Below are 16,793 nucleotides of genomic sequence, written 5' to 3' on the forward strand. Positions count from 1 at the left end.
TTTCCTTTAACTTTCATAATCCTGTATTTCCCCAGCAATGCAAATCAGCTGAGGGTGAGATGAAGGAGCGCAGGGACCAGAGGACGTACACAGACGTTCTGACAGCAAAACCAGTATTGCTGAGCCAGGGCTCTCAAACGTCATGAGTCAGCCTGTTCCTAGCTAATCATGAGACCGAATAAAAAAATCATGAGATGTTCTCAAAGTAAATTTGGGCTTCCTTTTGCTCGCTTTCTGGTTCTGGTTTTGTCGTATGCCTGGGATATGTTTACAAGATTTTCCCGATAAATAAAAGGACTAGAAGGGGATTTAAGTCCAAAACAAAGGGCATTTAAAAAAGCGTGTCAAATGCTAATCTTGCAGGAATGGGCAAAATTGTAAAAAGGGTTTCTGCAGAGACATAAACAGAGTGAAACAGGCATTACAGAACATAGTAGTATGAATTGCTTGGCATCCTTATACAACTCACCTAGTATTTAACTGGGACAAGGACAGGGAGGCTGGCATTTAGCCCAGAAACACACAGGGAAAGCATACAGACGGGGAATTTAGCGTGGAAAACACACAGGAAGTATCAGGGCACCAGTGGCCTTTTTTGCTCATCTGGGATGAATTGCAGCTCTGAGATTTGCATCAACTTCTAGGCTGTGTGCAATTCAGTCTGTTTGTTCTTACCTACGTAGCGTGGCCGTGGCCGGGGGACAGTATATTCCCACAGGAGACACCATTATACCCGAGACCTGCAGAGGCACTTGAAGTCTTTCTATGTTCAACTGGGAAAGGAGACCAAGCAAGGTGTATACCCCTGGTGTGCATACCCCCTCTATTTTGACAGCCCTGGTGACTTGTCAAAAATACTCAAAAGCCTTTTGTTTTACTAGCTTTTGGAGGAGAGCTTGTGAGTGAGGTGAGAGCATTTTAATACCCTACCAGAACATTAGTGGTCAGGAGAGAAAGACTCATTCACTCAAGGGTTTAATCTATTTTTTCTGGTGCTCTGTTGTGTTTTGCAGCCTTTGCACATCTTTTGTTGCACTTATGCTTAGTGCAGAGAGGACTATTTAAAGAACTTCAGTATGTTTATTTAAAGAAGAGAAAAAACCCCTGAGAATGCAGAATGTACATTTTAATATTCTTTGAAGCTGTTCCCCATGATTATGTGTTAAGTAAGACACAATCAATAATTGCACTGAACACAGGGACTTTCTGTCGTAACTATTTTATTATTTTATTTTATTTTATTTTATTTTATTTTATTTTATTTTATTTTATTTTATTTTATTTTATTTTATTTTATTTTATTTTATTTTATTTTATTTTATTTTATTTATTTTTTGAACCTCAGCATGTACAGCTCCTAGCACAGTTGTCGGACCGAGGAGCCTATGCGTGTGCTGCTGCAATACTAGGGGATAATTAGGATCTCCTGCTCCAGAGAATGAGCGCATGGGCTGCATGCACAATAAATATCCTGTTGCTCAACACTTCTCATTTGGCTTTCTCAGACCCCCTATTTTGAAGATGATATTCCCATAGCCTCACTGTGGTGCTGCTCAGTGTTACTTTCAAGTGATATTAACAGGGATGATATTGATCTGAATATATTCCCAGAGTGATCCTTGGAGCAAAATTTGTTGAACGAGTGTTATTTACAAATTCACCCCAATGTACAAAAGAAATCCAATTCTTTTTTCAAAGCAGATTGATAAAAGGGTTCTGATGACTGGATCAGCCTTGCAAAACAGAGCAAGGCTAGAAGTGCAGGACAACAGCAGCAACAACAAAATTGAAAAAGGGGGTGGGGAGGAATAGAAAAAAGAAATACAATATCTAAGAGGTTTCTGTAATTAAAACCAGATTAAATATTCGTGCTTAGCAAATGATACAAATTGATATAGTTTTAAAAAGCCATTACTGGTACTCCACTATGGGAGTTCAATATATTTTCTGCCCTAGGGCTCTGTTCAGCAGAAATGTTAAGCAGGGCTTCGTGCAGGAGCCTGCTGAATACAGTGAAATGGGCTTCTTCGTCTTTTCATCCCATTCAGCAGAAATTTGACTGTCCCGTGAAAATGTTTCTCAGTACTGCTGTAGACTTTTACACAGAGCCAGAGAGAGGTGAAAGCTTAATTGTAATACTCCTCTTGCTCCCTGCTGGGTCACTGTCTGTTCATTGCACTACAAAGCCCTGTTGCATTCTGTCACAGTAATTAATTTAATATTTTCATCTGAAGTAAAAGTGGCATTGGGTTAAATCACTGCCAGCACATGGGGGAACAAAACCTTGGGAATTTGTTTGCAGGCACTTTGTGTAAGAGCAAAATGTGGCATCAGGCAGCTAAATCAATTAGGATGGAGCCAAGGTGTCAGGTGTCAGTGTATTTTCTACACTGACCATGAGAAGATGACAGAGATCAGAAAGTTTGTGGCCTTTGCCAAAGCCAGGCCTGGTTTCTAGGGTATTAGGACAAACACAAAATTTCTCCCATGACAGATGACTTGTTTGGTAGAGTGAAGACATTAGTAGCACAGGTACCTCTACCATAACAGTATGGCTGAAGAGCGAGTAGGCTTGGGCTGATAGTTGGTTATTCTCTCCTATCCTTCCCTACTAGAAAGCTTAAACAAAGGATTTTCCAAACTTTTCAATATATTTAAATTCATAACGCTTTTTGAAAGAGGCTTCTAAATCTCCTCGGCAGCCTGGGAAACCTTGGACATACTGTGAGACATTTTTTGTATTACTGTGATTTTCATCCAGGTTTATGTATCAAGCTGCCCAAGTTTTCCTGTGTGCTACTGGGAGCTGAACCTGTTCAGCAAGCATTTTGTAAAAACATTTGGCTCATTACCTCCTGCCTGAAAAGGAGGTCAAGGCACGCTCTGGAGAGTGATGCTGGAAGGTACGGACTGCTCACTCCCGAGGAAGGAGACAGATCGACTAAAAGCGAGGAGAGAACTTGCAGTGAACTTCAATATCCTGTTGAATTCTTCCTTACGGTAAAATGTCTGGAAGTAGGTGATACTCAGCAGAGATAGGATTATTTTCCCAAAGAAGATTAGGAGCCAAGTACCCATGACTCAGTGGGACTTAAGTATGAATGCACTCATCCTGAAAGGGATGGAGCATCAAAAGTCCAAGTGACTAAGTCACTTGGAGGTTTTAAGTTTCTTTTCTAAACCTTTTACACTTTGACACAATGTTGTGCTTTACTAGCTATATGCCTCAGTTCTTGTGCTTCTAACCTGATTTTTTTTTTTTCCAAAAGGTAGTTAATTTGACTGGTCTTTGTTTTCAGGTGTGTAACTTGATACATCTCATAGTGACTTGATTCTCTGGGAAAAAAAAAAAAAAAAAAAAAAAAAAAGATAGCACCATTTCCAACAAGAGAAGAGAAACACCCAGAATTTGCTGATCAAATTTTAAAGTAGTCCTTGAGCCTCAAGGTCATGGGAGGGATTTTCAGAAGTGCTCAGCATTATTATACCTCATTTGAATTTTACCCTTCACTTCAAAGTTCGTGATGTTAGCCCAGTATGAAAGCTTTTAAAAATCACACTGCATTGATTTAAATCTCACAGGCAGCAATTATACTTTGCACTGACACCACAGGTGTAAATCAGGGGTGTGTTACACTCTCAGGACTTGTTTCAGCAGTTCAGCCCAAGAACATCTCCTCCCCTGAGTAAGATGCTGAATGTTCTTTCTGCACTGGCTGCGCTGTACAATTCTTTAACACACCTTGCCTTTTCCAGAAAGAACATTTTCTTGACCAGCTTTCCCCAAATGTCCAGGACTATGTGGAGCTTAACTACCTTTCTACACAGGCTGCTCTATTATATTGGGACAGTATAGGGCTTGAGTTTTCATAGTATTACATTTTGTATGGTCATTTACACGGATGTAAGTCTATTTAGGGAGATTCAAAATACTGTTCTTTCAAGTGAATAATAATAATAAAAAAAATCAACCGAGAAGAGAATCTTTGTTTTAACTCTTCCCAGGGAAAATGAATATAAAAATACCCTGTGGGGAATCATGCTTCCAAAAAGCCACTCGTTTACTTTACCAGGCACTGTAGAGTATGTGAGATGTGAAAAGCAGCATACAAAACCTAAATTTGGTATTTAGAATTAAAAGGATTTGGGTAAAGAATGAAGTTGACTTTACCTTTTTGTCCCCCAAATAAAGAGTGTGTGCCTAGATTGTGACGGGGGGGTGGGGTGGGGGGGGGGGGTGGGGGTGGGAGGCATGAGTGATAGAATTTAAGTCGATTCCTCATGATCATTCGATCACTCCTGACAAGAGAGAGAAATATATTGTTTATCCCTCTTACCTGAAGTTCTATGTTACACTTACTGATGCAGCTGTTTTTCATAAAAACAGTATGGGGGCAGTGCTGCTGAGACTTGCAAAAGTGCCAAAAGTTTTTATTTTAATAGATCTTTTTTCTTGCATTGGAATGTCTGCATTCCTCAGAAGTCCTTTTACCTGAGGGCATGACAGCACAGGGAGGGAATTTCCAAGGACTGAAATGAAAGTAAAAGCCCAGCTGATGATTTACACTGTCAAATAACCCATTGGTAGCTTGTCAAATGCATAAAAATACTGGTGGCATTTTGCATTTATGGGGCCAAATCTTTTCTACAGATGTAATCAGGCATTCTCCATTGAAGTCAGTAAGAGTTGTCTGCACAAAGAATAGAATTTTGCTCCAAGTTGAGATTCATAGTCTGCTTGGTAGGTCTGATGCTGTGATCCAGATAGAAGGCTAAAATGAGATAGCTGGGAAAAATCAGGGGGAATATGAGGTAGATGGAAGGACAGGATGAAAGGTAGAACAGGAAAGCGCTTATAATACAATGGGAGAACAAGAGAGAGCTATAACTAGAAAAATGCTTAGAGCTGGTAATGTAAAGGAAGCCATTTAATTGCAAACAGTGGTTTTGAGACTACAGGTTGAAGAGCTCCTGCCTCAAGGGAAAAGCCAGACTGTAAATGTATAGGGGCACCTAACACCTTTTGAAATCAGACTAATTGGTGCTTTGCAGGATGAGTCAGACTTCTAAAGCTGCTTGGGAACCAAGTCAGACGTGTAAACACCTTTACAAATCTGGTCTTCTGGGCCCTCAAACCTTCTGTGTTGAGGAAATCTATGTTCCAGAACTGGGATGCAGCTGATATGAATGAACGAATGAATGTAGCATGACAGAAAAATCCCACGAGCCAAATTCCGAATGCCTTGCTAGAGCAAGGAGAAGGAAATCTGCCAAAGACTGAAGAAAAGCCTCAAGGTGTTCCATTGTGGATTCCAGTTTTGTAAAAGTAGCTTTTAGAGACAGGCCAACTTGAGTACTGTTGTGTCTGGTTGCACCCTAAAATTGCTGTGTATCTGCTTTTGGATTATGACTATACCCTAGAATAACATCCTGTCTTCTGTTATACTGATACTGTAGCTTCTACAGTTTTGATGTGATCCTTCTCTCACTGAAAAGCCAGGAGAGTGTGTTTCTATCTACTAGCCTCTAGAGTCTTTGAGTTAGGAAGGATCTTGTGCTTGTCCTCACTGATATTAGGAGTATTTATGAAAAGTCAGTATGTGTAAATCCTTTCTGTGGATGTGGGAAAAGTAAGGCAAGAAGATAAACACATTCAGAAAAATCTTGATACTTCTTAAAATCTAGAAGTATCTTAGACTTCTTTCAAGGCATGTTTTACCTTTGGAATTATTACAAAGAAAACATGTCTGCTCTCTTTCTTTTATCCCCCTAGATGAAGGTGATTGGAAGTCTAAAAATCCTGGTAACTGGAATATGGTCACAAGGAATCACTTTTTTCTCCTTTTGCTGTTCAAGCAATCAGTGGGGAGTCTGGGTTTATGATGCATTACCAACAGAAGCAGTAGGTTGCAAGGTGTAAGGTAATATCTATTGTAATTGGGTAACTGGGAATAGGAGTTGTGTGTGGCCAGATAGAGAGTGAAACATAAGACAGGACAGCTGAGTATCAACAGGAAGGGCCCTGTAAGGAAGGAAAGCTGGTAGTAGGTGCAATTTAGGGTATCCTAATATGATGCATCAGCTGTATTATCAGAGGGATAATAGTATACTAGTCTGAGAAAGGTCTTAAGAGGTCATCTTGCCTCTCCCATTCCTCCAAGAGAGTATCAAACAATACTCCTATCCTTTCTGGAGGTTGTTTGCTTAACCTTTAGTTAGAAATCCAGCATCTCCAAAGGGAATGTGTACCAGCATCACCTACTTTTGCCTTTAGATATGTTTTTGGTAACATCTACTCTGCCTCTCCCTCACTGCAATGTTAATCTAACCCTTCCTGTTCTCTTACTCTGGATGAGAAGAACCACTTACTCTCTTCCTGGTTTCATATGTCCAAAGACTGTTACTATGTCACTCCTCAGTCCTGCTACATGCCTAAGTAACTCCAAGCCTTTAACTCTTTCCTTGTAGATCAAGCATCCTCCAAATTTCTGATTGCTCTTACTGGTGTCCTCTGCTTTCTCATCAATTCAGCCACACCTTTCTTGAAGCATGGTACTCAAAATTGGACATAGTTGTCCAGCTGAGGCTTTGCTGGAGCTGAGTAGAGCAGAAGAATCATTTCATATATCTTAATGGCTTCACTCCCGTTTATACATCTTAGCCCTTTTTGCAACAACCTGACAGTTTTGACTCTCATTCAGCTTGAATGAAAGTTGTAGCCTCCTGTGTATCTTAGACATTGGCATTTCACTGTTCTTCATAGCCTTTTCCTCTGATAATCACAAGGAATTAATGAATTTCCTGATTCATTTTGCCTCTCTTGAAGGTTTTTCCACCAAAGACAAGAGCTGGGTCCATCTATCAATCTCACTGAGATAGCCATTGTCTCTAGTCCCCAGTTAAGTTGCTTTTGGGAAGAGGAAAAAATTACTTCCATAAAATAATTGCAGTTCTCTAAAGCATCTTCTCAGTTAAGTCGGACAGACGATCTTGAAAGGTGAAGGAACATACTGCAGGATGGATGTATCCAGAAAATACAGGACTAACTATTGATCAGCTAGCCTAAAGCCTCTCAGTGTGGCTTGAAGCTCCGCTCTTCTTACCTGGCTGGTTCCTAAGTTTATTACCACTGGCTATTCCCATTTGCAGAAAGAGCCCTTGCTCTTGCAGGGAAGTTGATAGCAGCTTGTACAAAGATGAACCTGCACGATACATTGCCATTCGCTTCAAGTACTTTCCCAGGGCAGCCTGTGTTGAGCAGCTGCTCCTTTCTTCTTCAGCTGCCCATGATCTTCTTTTCTTCAGACACTTTTCCTTGCCAGTTTGGGAAGAGGAATTCAAAGTCCATGGAGTTTGCAATAAAGCCATTGATTGTCTACACAAATCCAGTACTTTATTCCTCCACATCTTTGTAGCACATTACATAAGTATGTGTGGATGTGGATTTTCTGAGTTAACTGTAATAGAAAGATGGCATTACCAAAAGCAATTAAGTGCCTTGTTCTCCTTTGTAGCTTTGCAAGTCTTTTCCTGAATCAGTAATAGTATCTGATAAGGGAGGAACATCATCACCTCATGTGGGGATTTAAAGTGTGAGATTCAACTCCCAGGTGTTGGATTCCTGGCTACCTGTAATCAGATGCATTAGAAGAAAGAACTTTGGGGTGTCTTGTGTTCTTGATACAATTATTGGTCCCGAGTCTCTGTATGCAGGAAATATTGTTACAAAAAGTGGACTTTCAAGGACTATCAAATTAATTCCAATGCATAAAGCCTTTAATGAGTGGAAGTGTTTGTAAAATTGGCCTCTTGGTCCTTATTCATCTAAATAATGACACGTGAAAACGAACAACAGAGAGGTTACATCTGTATGTCACTGTAGAACACACACCTTTTCTCCAGGACTGCAGAGCATTTTTGTGTGTAAAAGACCCCACCCAGGCTCTGAACATGATATCCACTGTGAGGAGAAAGGAGGGGTGCAGTTTCTTCTGCAGGGTTTCTGAAGTTCTGTTCCGCAACTTTTAAGAGCAAGGATAATCTTTCCAGGGATCAATGAAAAATGTGTTTAATCACATGACATGTCACACTTCATATAACATGATTTTTTTTTTTGGTTAGCACCGAGCATAAATTTCCATGCTTAAGCAGACCCCTCTGCAACGCTGCCAGCCATTCTACTTGGTCTCCCATTCCCTTTGCATTTTTCCAGCTAAACTGTAAGCATCCCTTACACAGATGAATAGACGTAAGGGAGGCTCACTGAGCTCTCATGTCCCTCCAGTAAGCAGGATGACTTTTGCCACTGTAATCTCAAAATAAATTGCATAAAGCTGTTAACATTTTTATAGGTGACTGCATAATGTTATTGCATAAATGTACTTGAGAGATTAATGTATTTTACACAACTTCCCTAAAAAAACAATATAAGCAGTATTAATAAATGAAAAGCAGTGTACTTCATTATGTTTTATAATTTATAATTTATATTTCTATTATAATCTGTGACCCATCATAGCATTGTAAATGTATAAACCAATTTTTGAATGGTGGGCAGGTTGAAACAAATCTCTAAATTTTTCCTGTCGGCATCTCACTGATGTGGGAAGGACAACACAATAACCCTCGGCCCTTGCAGGTAATGTCATCAAATTGTACACTTTGTGAAACTGTACGCTTCTTTGCAAGAAGTTAGATTAACAGTAATTGCTAAGTTTATTCTGATGAACAAGTAACTATTTTATAATGCTGAGAAAAAGTCTCTTTGCTCTATCAATGAAAAGTGCATTAAAACAAATTGACCATCATAGTGTCAATGAATTAACAACTAACACATAAAGAAATCATACTTGACCAGTTTAGTCAGTTTTAGTTGATGGCCTGATTCTGAGCTCAGAGAAATTTTGCACTGATATAACCAGAGGTTAGAAAGGTCCCAATTTACAAAATCCTTCAGGCTTCCCTTTTTCAAAAGTTAGTTCAAATGCTTCATTAACTTGTTAGAGCCACTTTAAATTTCTGAGTAACCACTTAGAAGCCTAGCCTACTCACACACCTCACTTCAGATGTCAGCTTTTGTCAGATATTTATGTATCTTGCAAAGCCCTACTTTTGTTGGGTCTGGCACTACAAAATACCTTTGTACAGAATGCATGAGAAGTTACACTGATTCTATATTGAAACTTTTTCATATTCATCAGTATCTGAAGGTTTGACGTATGTGCCTTTACAAATATGAGCACAGATTTTTAAAATCCTGCATACACTTAAGCCACTTCATTGATTGAGAATCAAACACCTCCTCCGATATTTTCAATCCAGACACCAACTATATTATGGAAAACAAACTGACTTAGACATTATCTCAACAAAAAGAGTGAAACTAGCTTCTTGATTTTGCCTGTTCTCAAGCCATCTGCAGACAATAAAAAAATGCTGTAAATGTAGTCCATTACCATAACAAATGTTACTAACTTGAATAAGGCTCTTCTAAAATAATTTAATTGGAGGATTAATAGGATTTTTCAATTTAGTCCTTATTCCTAACTTTGGCAGGCTGAGAATACTTCACTTTGAAGCTTCATATGATTTTAGTGTAAGAAGCTGCGTTATGTTTGGACAGAATATATTTCAGAAGTTTAACAAAAACTGGATACCTTGTTTTGGACTCCCAGCATGTTATATCTCAAAACAGTTTTAATTACAGTATAGTTGATGTAAGTTGGTTTTGGTGTATATTGGTGTATTTAATGAGTTTAATTAGTTATTAAAATTGGCATCCAAGCACATCTGGAGCACAGTGGTATTTTAAATACAGACTAACCATTCAGGGTGAGTTTCAACTTAATGTTTTAGTGCAGTTTAAATAAAGTATCAGCATTCAATCTTTGCAGGAATGGGAGTATGTATGCACCGAGGTTCTCGTCACTAGCATTCCGTCAGCTAACTGCTTGTTAAAATGTGCCCTAAATTTTGACTGTCGCCAATAAAATTAGTCTGAGCATTATTTTTGGCTTCCAACCCCACTCCGGCCATGTGTCAAGACGACAGTAAATCTAACTGCACAGCTCCTATGACTGCATTGAAAACACTGCAGCTACATGGCAAAACACTGACTTCATATAAATTTGTGCTGCTGGTTTAAATATATTTTTAAAAATTGACAGCAGGCTTGGTGCTGGATCAGGTAGCACCTGTCAATAGGACTGGAAGCCTATGTTTGTGGAACAAAAGTGACATAAACATAAAGGTGATGTGTTTCTGTTCGCACCTGATCTAGACCACATCTGTGGTGCAGGGTGACCTGGTGGCACATGTGTTCTGTTACTGACAGCCAAGGAACTGTGGCTTGACCTGGTTGGAGTATCCACTTAAGCCAACCTTTCTGTGCCAGTTTAAAGTCTTGCTGCTGTTATTTAGTAACTAGACCGAGGCCGTGGTTCCATGTTGTCATCCCTCGGCAGCAAGTTCATTTGAGTGGGTCCAGTGACGAAGCGTCCCACGCTTCGCATCCTTTCCCCCTTTAGCTGCTGCGACTCGCTGTTTGGGTGCTTGTGCTCTCAGTTAGCTGCAGACCTGAAAGCAGCTCACCCACCCAGCAGAACAATTTAGCTCCCCTAAAAATGCTTTGCTTTCTAACATGGTTCAGGTTGCCATCCCATTTTGGGGTGCTAGGACACCGGCAGTGGGCTCGGCACAACCCAGGGGTACAGCAGTTTCTCCGGATGAGCAGGCGGTCGAGGATGGGGTGAGCAGGGAACAACTGAAGCTCGATGAGCTGCCAAGGGGGGAGCAACCCTCCCCGGCGCCCGGCTGCCTCTTGCCTCACGTCGTGTGCTGAAGCGGGTGAAACCCCACTCGGTGTCAAAGCCGGTACCTGCTGTAGGTGCCGGGACGCCGGCAGGAACTCGGGGCTGTGTGGGGGGAAGTTTTCTGAGGGGCGAGGAGGGGGGTTGCCCCTCAGCGGGGCAGGGGCGGGGGGGGACGGACCCCACAGCCCCTACCGCCGGCCCGCCGCGCGCCGGTCCCCTCACAGCCCTCACCAACGGCCCGCCGCGCGCCGCCGGGCAGGGCCGGTCCCGGCAGCGGGAGGCGCCACCGGCTTGTGGCGGGACGGGGTGAGGAACGGCTGCCCCGGGGGGCAGCTACCCCCGTGCCGGCAGGGGCGGGGAAGGGGAGAGGGGGTCCACCCACGGGAGAAGAGGAACAAGGCGCGGAGAAGAGGGCGGGGTGGGCACGGGACGCGACACACGGGACTGCAAGAAACTTCCCCCTTCGCAGCCGCTGGGACCTGTCTCTCGCCGCCAAACGAGGGCGGGCGGGGGGTGTGGGTGTGTGTGTATCGCTTCCCCCGCCCTAGGGCAGCCCCGCGGAGACACGCGCGGATAGCCGCGGCCGCGCTACCCCGCCGCGGAGCAACCCCAGCAGCGGTGACCCCCCCAGCCCGTGATGGGGGGGGGGGGGGGGGCTCGCCCCGCCCCGCGCCTCCGCCCTCGCCCCTCTCCCCGCGGGCCCCAGCGCGCGCTCTGGCACTTTGTTGTTCTCTCGCTCCACCGCGGCGGCGGTGGCGCCAGGGCGCATGCGCGGGCTGCAAGCCTTCACTCCCCCCGCTCCTCCCCCCCCCCCCCCCCTCCCGCCGCTCCATCCGGGCACCGCCGAATTAGCATTGACAGCCGAGGCACAACTTTTTCCCCAGGCAAAGTGAAATCAAGGCGCGCACTCCGAGGAAATATAGTCCCTCCCGTTTCCAGCCCCTGCCGTCCCCATTGGCGGGGGCGGCGGGGCGGCGGGAGGCGGTGGCACGGCGGCGGGGCGGAGCGGGGGCGGCGGGGGGGGGGGGGGGGGCGCGGGAGCGCGCGGGCGGGGGCGCGGGGGGAGGGGCCCCCCTACTTTGGCGGAAAGTGAGTGATGAGTCTGTGTCCCCAGCAAAGAGGCAAAGAACTTGCTTTGCAGACTGAGTAGTTGTTTCTTTCGATTGTTGTTGTCGCTTTTTTTTAAAAATATTGTTGTTACTGCCATTCTTTTTTTTTTTTTTTTTTTTTTTTTTAATTTTTCCTGGTCTTTCTTTCCTTTTTTTTTTAATTACTTTTTTTTTTTTTTTTTTTTTTTCCGTGGAGGGAGGGGTGGCTGCCTGGCTGGCTGGCGGGTCGGTTGCAAAAAGAGAGAGAGATAAAAAAAAAAAAGAGCCAAAAAAAAAAAAAAAAGGCAAAAGAAAAGAAAGGGAGAAAAAAAAAAAAGCCAAACAAAACCAAACCAAAAACCAAACCAAACAAACAAACAAAACTTCATTCGGATCTGAAAGTGGCAGGAAAGTGCCTGGCAAGTTGCAGGGATGGAGCTACACAGCTTGCAAGAGGCGTTAAAAGTGGAAATCCAATGTCATCAGGTAAAAAAAAATAAAATAATAAGCAAATAAAAAATGCTCTTCTATCCCCGGTGCTTTTAGAGGGAGAGGAGGATCGGAAGGGAGCCAGTGTTGCATGCTTAGCAAGTAGCCTTTGCTTCTTGTCGCAGGGTCTATCGATCAGGGGAGGGGGGAGCGGGGCCGGGGCCGCGGCCGGGGCGGCGGGGGAGGCCGGGGCCGAAGCGGGGGCCCCCCCCGGGCCCCCCCGGCCCCCCGCGGCAATGGCGAGCACTTCGCCAAAGTAGTTTTGCGGCTTGTTTGGCTGAGTTTTTTTTTTTTTTTTTGTATGTGTGTGTGTGTGTGTTGTGGAGATGCGGAGTTAACATTGCGGTCGGTGCTTGTGTGAGTGTGTGTGTGTGTGTGTGTGTGTACGCGGGTGCGTGAGTGTGAGTGAGTGTGTGTGTGTGTGTGTGTGTTGGAGAGATTAGGACGAGACTTGAATATTTATGAGCTTTGCTTGAAACTGACTCGCAGTGTTTACTTGCCTCTTTGTTCCTTACCCCCCTCCCTCCCCCGTCCACACACATACATACATTTAAAAAAATCCATTAAACTTGAAACAGTTTCTAATTCCTCCTTTTTTGGGGGTGATTTTTTTTTTTTTTATAGAAACTAGTTGCACAGATGAAGCAAGATCCACAGGTAAATGCAGATCCTTTTTTTTCTCTTCTTCAGTATTTTATCCCTGCTGTAATAAGCGCAGTTGTGCTGGGACAGCAGGATGAGAAACTTTATCAGTAAGAGATCTCATTTTGTAGTCTGCACTGAGCTTTCTTACTAAGGAGGGTGTTTTGTGTGTGCATGCTTTCGTACGGCTTTGGTGGAACGGTTTTGCCTTTGAACAATTTCTAGATCGCAAGTTTATTCATTACAGGGGTTAGTTTACACTTTGCCTTTAATATGCATCTTATTGCCGTTTTTGCAGAACGGGGATCTTAAGAAACAAATCCATGAAAGGCAATCAAGAATAGCAGCTCTTAATGAGAAACAAGTAAGGAACAGATCGATTCAGTTGTGTTTGGTTTTTCTTCTTGTTTTTACAATGCACTATCTAAACATCCGAAAAGTGTCTGCGTTAGCTGAAAAATACCGACGGCAGAGAATATAACATCCATTTTCCTAAGCGTAAAGTAAGAAAATGCATGTTTTCAAAATGAGGTCGGATTCTCGGATGTCTTGCTGGGGGAAAGAATGATTTTAGTACTAGTAGTAAAAAGATAAGCAGTAGTTAAAACGTAAAAAAAAAAAAAAATGAGGCGTCCATTTTGAGTTGGTCGACATGTTTTAGGAATATGGAAAATTCGCCTGTCTTGGGCTACTTTGTGCACTTCCGTACAATGTGCAGAGCAAGAGTTGGGAGGGAGGAGGCTGGAGCCCAGTTCGAGCCATTTCTGGGTTTGATTACAAAACTGATTTTTATTGATCACTTTATTTTATTTCTTTTCTTCTTCTTTTTTTTTTTTTTTTTTTTTCCTCCCCACTTGCCTTTCTCTTCCCTTGGTCTGATCTGACGTGTTAGCTTTTGATTCGAGTTCACTTAGGCACTTTCACTTTTTTCCCCCTTCCAAAAATACGAATAAAAACAGATTAACCTGTTTCAGCTGCCGGGGGAAGGGGAAAAAAAAAAAAAAAAAAACCAACAAAAAACGGAGGAGGGGAACAAAACAAACCAGAAACCTTCCTTCCTTCCTCCCTCCTCTTCCCTCCCCCTCTCTGTCTCCCCCCCACGTCCCCCGCCCTCCCCAAACTTTCTCATCTCTCTTTTTGTGCCGAGTGACCCCCGGGCCGGCTGCTCCGCCCGTGACCCGCTCTCCGCGCCCCCCCCGGGAGGAAAGTTGCCGGGCGCGGCGGGGGGCGGCGGGCTTTCAGCACCGCGGACAGCGGCCGCGCCGCCGCCGGGCGCCCACTCACGCCCGCACACTCGCCCTCACCGAACTGTCCGCACCCCCCAACCCCCCGGCTCCTGTCCCCACTTTCAGGACTTCCAGTGCGGGAAGGGCAGTTGACAAAGCCAGCAGGAGATCTGCCGGCTTGAGCAGCTCCCCCCCCCGCCCGGGGTGAACTTTCCTTCTCCACCCCCCTGGCCCTCACGCCGCCCCCCCCCCCCGCCCCCCCTCCCCGGGGGGCCGGCGCGGCTGTGCGGAGCTCCCCTCCCCGTCCCTCGGCTCCCCGGCGGCGGGAGCGAGCGCGGTTCCTCCGGAATGCAGCAGCCCTTTCAGAACCGGGGCCGGGGACAGCGCCTGCGGGCGCCGTGCCGCCAGCCCCGCAGCCGCCGCCTCCCTCCCGGCCGGGGACCTCCGGGGGAGAGGGGACACGTGTGCCATGCCACCCCCTTTTTTTCCCCTTCTTCTTCTTTTTTTTTTTTTATTTTTTTTTTTAATTTTATTTTTTTTTGTTTTGCTTTGTTTTGCTGGAGTTGTGGTTAAAGTTGAAAAGTGATCCGTGCATATATAACCTGTGCCCATAGGTGATGGTGATTATATGCCACCCTTTTCCTCCCAGTTTATTGTAATCAGAATTTGTCAGCACTCTCAATTTGGTAGTGGAAGCTTCCATTTTGTGAGGAAGGGGTGTTGGTTTCTTCTAACATGGAGAAAAGTCTGCAGAGTTTGAAGGTGGGGGATGGGGCCCCATTCATGCTGAACATTACCATTTTGATTGCTTTGATGCCATTTTTGGAGGGGGGAGGGGATAGAATACCCTACTCAGCAGAGCACAAAGATGTTTAATCACTGTATAGAATCAAATCAGATACTTTCTTTTTTAAAGCAAATCTGACACTACATGATAGCTAAGGGCTGTTAGTCCTTTTTTGCAGTGTAAAACAGCAAGTTGTTGACTCTAATACTACTATACTGAGTAGAAGATTTTTTTTTTTTTTAAACAAGGTAACAGCCTTTACTGCAACAATACATCTTTATGTGTTCTTTCTTCAATATGGAAATAGTTTTACTGTTCTAAGTGGATATTTAGAACATACATTTGATCATTTTCCCCTGTATTGTAGCAACTATTTCAAGGCTGTTTAAATTTTTATGATGATAGTAAATGAGAAGCTATTTATTATGTGTCATGTTGGAATTTAGATAAGGCAGAGAGACACAGTTGAAAATACAGTTTGAATGTTCTGATTCAACTGGGTGAAAAGGTTTTTGCTAAGCTTGTGCAACGTATTTATGTATAATCCAAACTAACTAGTAAACAATCATCTATTTATGACTTGCTCTTCTCATAATCTTGTAAATACATCTATAAACTCTGAAGTAATTAAACATAAAATACTAAAATTCTATAAACAGCAAATCTGGCCCAGCAGCAAACCTACTATTTTTAAGCAAAAACCTAGATTTCTTTTACTGATTTCAACATCCTGTGCAACAAGAGCTTATAAATAAGAGACTAGCTGGTGATGTGGTGTCCTCTTGCTCCAGACTGCCACCTCTGGAGGTCTAAATAGAAATCTTTCTTGGGTCACAAGTGAAGTGAGTTTGGAGGTCTTAGCCTTTGACCAAGTCACAAAACCGTCCTGTAACTTTAAAGACTTGCTATAATTAGTAGTTGCTCCTTAGGTAATGGCTTATAAATGGACTATCATTCCTTGAGGTCATGAAGAATGTGCACTGAAGGCTACTGAGACAACAGATAGGTTAGTGTTGAGGCCGTTTAATGGTTTCAAGCTCTCGCTTTTGTGGCTGTACCAAAACACTGATGTAAACTTAAGTAGGCAGTGCAAGTAGGGAGGTTATTTTTACATATGTATTTACATTCCTTCCCTCCTTGCCCCCCCGAAGATTTGTTTAGGCACAACTAATTCATAATTCAATAATGTATACCTTTGATTGTGCATGCACTGAATACAAAAGATGCTAAAATTGCATCTCAATTAAACTGCACATGTGGATGATGAAACAGATAGTAAAATGAATGGATGATCACATCATCCACATCTGTTAGGAATATAGCAGGAGTGAGTGCTATCTTTCAGTATCCCTATTCATTGTTTTTTCATTGTAGCCATTGGCATTTGTGGCAATATTTCATTTTCTTCAAAGTTACAAATAAAGACAGAAAGAACTGATGACAAACTCAACTTCTGGTGCATAAGGTAGATGTGTAGACTCTATGCACAGTTGGAATGTAAGTTGCAACCTAATTAAGATCCCTAGACAGTCATCAATGTTTCTTTTATGTTAGTGGTTTAGAGAAATATGGAATGAAATGTATTTTTAATATTTTTTCAGTGTTTTCAAATGCGTACTGTAGAGCCATCATTTTCATTATTGAAATGGTGCAGCTTCAATCAATACTTTACCTAACATCCAACTCAGAAAGACAAAAGTTAGACTTTTGTTAGAAGTGTATCTTTCATATAGTATAGTTTTGATGAATT

General features: G+C 43.2%; 1 long non-coding RNA gene across 1 annotated transcript; it reads left to right on the forward strand.

Annotated features, from left to right (window-relative positions):
* The first annotated feature begins 12,219 nt into the window (after window positions 1-12,219).
* LOC116960021 lies at window positions 12,220-13,395 on the forward strand. The gene is made up of 3 exons (XR_004406149.2): window positions 12,220-12,385; window positions 13,013-13,045; window positions 13,329-13,395. It is a non-coding gene; the product is annotated as an uncharacterized LOC116960021 (long non-coding RNA).
* The last annotated feature ends 3,398 nt before the right edge of the window (window positions 13,396-16,793 follow it).

Source organism: Tyto alba, unplaced genomic scaffold (assembly GCF_018691265.1).
Source record: "Tyto alba isolate M040663 unplaced genomic scaffold, T.alba_DEE_v4.0 Super-Scaffold_21, whole genome shotgun sequence".
NCBI classification, from domain to species: domain Eukaryota; kingdom Metazoa; phylum Chordata; class Aves; order Strigiformes; family Tytonidae; genus Tyto; species Tyto alba.